Source organism: Equus quagga, chromosome 13 (genome assembly GCF_021613505.1).
Source record: "Equus quagga isolate Etosha38 chromosome 13, UCLA_HA_Equagga_1.0, whole genome shotgun sequence".
NCBI lineage: Eukaryota > Metazoa > Chordata > Mammalia > Perissodactyla > Equidae > Equus > Equus quagga.
In genome coordinates this window covers 43111382-43115627 of record NC_060279.1, presented here as the reverse complement: position 1 = coordinate 43115627, position 4246 = coordinate 43111382, and the positions used below count along the sequence as shown (strand labels likewise).

Genomic DNA, 4246 nt, shown 5'->3' with positions numbered 1-4246 from the left:
AGGTAAATAATCAATAACCAATCTATAGATGAGAAAGAGAGTGATAATTACTGAGCTGAGGAGTAATCTGGCGGCGGTGTCTTCCACAGGGAAGAAAGCACTCTGGAGAAGCAGGATTTACAACATGGCTATATACCATTTCAGAACAAAGAACATACATCAAGCATGACAGGAATACAAATTTTCCCCCCAAAGTCACAAGGAGATGTTTTGTCGAAGTTTCACACATATAGAGCAGGTCAGCTTGTCCTTAGTTCTCTGAGGAAAAAGCTTATCTTTAAAGAAGTACTGGTATTGGTGTCAGAGAGAGGGAGACATTACACCCCTGTCTTTAAAGAGCGCATTCTTTGCTTTGGGAAAATGTTTGAAGCAGATGGACAGTGCATGTCTGCTGGACCATAACCCAGGCTGCTCTGGGAGAAACAAGTTTCAGGCTGAATCAGATTTAAACCAGAATGGCTTCCCCATATACCTCAATATGTGAAAACTTCTTATTATTCTTATTTTTTTCATCAAGCTGCATCTTGTGCAGTATGTGTAGTATTTTCAGTTTTGTTTGATTCAGAATATTTTCTAATTTCCATTTTCATGTCTGCTTTGAAACAAAGATTGATAGAAGTATTTCTAAAATTCCAGATACATGAGATTTCATTCTTATGTTTTATAACTAAATTCTAGATGCTAATTGATTCTCTTAAAATGATGTTTGTGGGCACTCTACAGCCCTAGGATGGATATATTTTCCTCTGACAGGCTCTTGGGGTTCGTTTTCATTTGGGGAACACCACACCACATTGATGTCTTATGGTTTCCCACACTACCCAGGATATGTGTACTCAAGGCTAAATCTGTTAGAGGTCAAGTCTGTGGCCACAATTTCTCCTGGACTTTTTAAACTTTCCTTTTCCTTATACTGTTTGCATTGCCAAGTTTCCTTCCCCAAAGAGCCCTGGAATTTGAAGGGGCAGGACTAGACAAGACCATCCTTACCCCTGAGGGCTTAGGACTTTCGGATCCCACCTTAACATAGTGAGGACCTCCTATAAGACTTCTCAAGTTAGCCTGGGACTAAAACTCAACCTCTGTGTTCCTTGCATTCAAGGCTCCTGAACAGATGATGAAATAAGTTATGTTCACAACCCACCTCAGAGTGTAAACAGCTTTGATGACACTGTTTTTATTTTTTGCACTGGCACATGCAAATGTTAGTGGCAAGCTTGCTATCTATCTTTAGTCTATATTTTTTAAAGCCACCAATCAAGCTTAGATAAAACAACTTCTTCATTTATATTGAAATAGATTGTATTCTTTTACTTTGAAAACTATACCTTTATAATCACTTGGATGGCAAGGATGAGTTTAGAATTCTTGGATTTCCTGGGGTGACACACCAGAGAAATGAAGTATGGTGAGACCCTCTGTTGGAGCTTGCCCACTAGCCTGCTGGAACCAGGTTGTGTTCTGCACCTCGAACATATCCATGCTTCATCCACTAGATCTCTCTGAAAAGCAGCCTCTTGATGCCACTCTGCCCACAAGACCAAGGTCTGAGTACAAGAAAAGGGTACCTTATTTAATCAGTTTGACAATGCAAGGAAGAAAGATCCACAAACCTTACACTTGGGCTAAAAGACACTGGGCAAGGGATTCTGAGATTCTTTGTACAATGGATAGGCCTATGGGGGAGGGAGGATGTGGGCTTCATGTGGGATTCTCCTCTTGGCTCCACATAATCCTTGCCTAATGGAAGAGGGCATTGCCAGAAGAGGGCCAGAGTGGGGCACAATGCAGATCTCTTCTTCCCTGGCTCCACGCACAATATTGGGTAGACCAGCATGTGAACAATGGAAGCACTAACATTTCGCAAGCAACGTTGTTGTTGCTGACAATTTTATTAGGAAGTTGTGACCTAAGAACAGAAGAAAACAGACAAAGAAAATAGAATAGAGAGAAAAAAATCTCAGTTTCAGCTAATCTGGGATATCATGCCAATTGTCCAGAGTCCTTGAATCGAGATGATAACAAGTTAAGGAAATTTCCCATCGAGGCTTAGACTGTTGGGAAAACTTTGTTAAAGATATTTAGCATTGATAGGTTGGCTACAGGGTGGATAAAAGAACAGTCTCTATCCTACAGAATTGCCAAGGATATATGTGTAATATATCTCTAGTACAGAATATTCTCTGCAGTACTTTTTCTAATAATAAAATAACCCAATCAATTTATTACTCAAAGATTACATAATGTTTAAGTGTATATCAATATATTCGGACAAGAAAATGCAATCCTTAAAAAAGAAAGAGTTAGGGGCTGGCCCTGTGGCCAAGCAGTTAAGTTTGCACGCTCCACTTCGGCAGCCCAGGGTTTCACCAGTTTGAATCCTGGGCGCAGACATGGCACCACTCATCAGGCCATGCTGAGGCAGCATCCCACGTGCCACAACTAGAATGACCCACAACTGAAAAAATACACAACTATGTACTGGGGGGCTTTGGGGAGAAAAAGGGAAAAAAATAAAAAATAAAATTAAAAAAAAGAGAAAGAGTTAGACAATCCTGATGATTCAGATGATGTTACTGATAAAAATAATGGGATCACAATTATTGAGCATTTGTGGCACTCTTACATACATTTCCTTATTTGAAGTTCAGCACAACCCAAGGAAATGTGTAATCTGCAGTGGAGAGTGAGAAGTTCTGTGGCACAAAAGGAAGATAGGCACTCAAGGAACACCAGGATAGAAGACTAGAAGAAGGACAAGAAGGAGGACCAAGGAGAAGGAAGAGGAGGAGACCCCAGCCAGGTGAGGTGTCCAAAGCAGCTGGATAATCCTGCTGGAGAGAGGGTGGTCTTGCTCTACAAGCCTCTCTGCAACCACAGACGTTGAGGGTGAGGGAAGACTCACCCTTTTTCCTTTTGCCTCAAATGAGACACTGAAGAGTCCATCTTCCTAGATCAGTTCTCCTCTCTCCAAGGCCCTCCTAGGGAAGGATGGGCTGATGGAAGCATCGCTCCAAAGTGGTCCAGTGTGCAGAGACTGGGCTTCTCCTGGAGCATTTCCCAGGTGTCTCTTCTGGGCAAGAGTGGAACCCACAGGATAGTCCTTTTGGCCCTTGAGGAGCAGTGGGAGAGATGCCAACTTGGCCAACTCCACGGGCCTCATGCAACACAGGCCCCTCAGAGAGGAGTGAGCTGGGCCCCTAGATGGGCTAAGGCAAGAGAACCACCTAGGGAACCAGTTGCCTCCTGCCCCAACATGTTCTCTCTCCTCCTGTTGCTCTAGAATGTGGATCCAACTCCCTCCCCAAGCACTGGAGAGAAAGGTTGGTCATTTTCATGGGCTAGGGGGCTTCATGGTCCCTGAGAACATACATACCTGAGGTGGAAGAGAAGGAGGGAGAGGGGAAGCCAGGTGAGAGTCGAGAAGCAGCTGGCTAGTGCAGGGAGAGAGAGGGCACACTGGACCCAGGAGCTTCCATGAGAAGCCAGGTGTTGCGCCTTTTGTTCAGAAAGGGGTGCCTTCTTCCATCTCGTCCCCAAAGGGACTGTGGAGATGCCTTTTTCTCCCATGGGAAGGCTTTCACACCATGCACGCCTTCTGTCCTTTCTCTTGTTGATGTCTGCCAGCCAGCCTGCAGGATCTTCCCTGACCAACATCAATAGGCCCAGAGGGCAAAGAGCCCCACTCAGTGGCATGCATGGTGTGCAGATACATAGGGCCAGGACTTTTCACCAAGAACCAAACTTAACATCTAAAGACAAAGATCTTGTAGCTATTTGTGAGGCTTGATAGGAGTACCAAGCAAGCCTTCTCCACATGCCAAGGAGAGTTGCAAGGACACCCAAGTCTGTCGTGAGCCAGGGCAAGCAAGGGAAGAGCATGAACACAATTACCCACTAACACAAATTTTGGAGTCGAGTTTCCCTCTTGTGGGGTAAGCGCAGGGGTCAACGGAGAAGCCTCACCCAGAGTAACCCACCACTGGCGATCAAAGTATCTCCCCTGCCAGGTAATTGGGAGCACATGCCCTGCAGGCATGGTGTAGCTGGCTGTCCCTCCACCATTCCCACACCCGCCCGCGCCCTCGCTGTTCCTCCAAACGACTCTCTGCAGAGGAATTCAAGCGACGGTCCCCACCTCCCCTCCACACACACAGAACCCGAGGTGGGGTCCCACCAGACTGACCACCTTCAGCAGGGGCTCCAGACCGACTGACCAGCCGACAGGCAGCCGCTGCGTTGTGTC

The 4246-nt window shown here is 45.5% G+C and overlaps 1 pseudogene; it reads right to left on the bottom strand.

The window, feature by feature from the left end:
• Window positions 1-3869: 3869 nt before the first annotated feature.
• On the bottom strand, window positions 3870-4018 carry LOC124251587 (uncharacterized; annotated as a pseudogene).
• Between the last annotated feature and the right edge of the window lie 228 nt (window positions 4019-4246).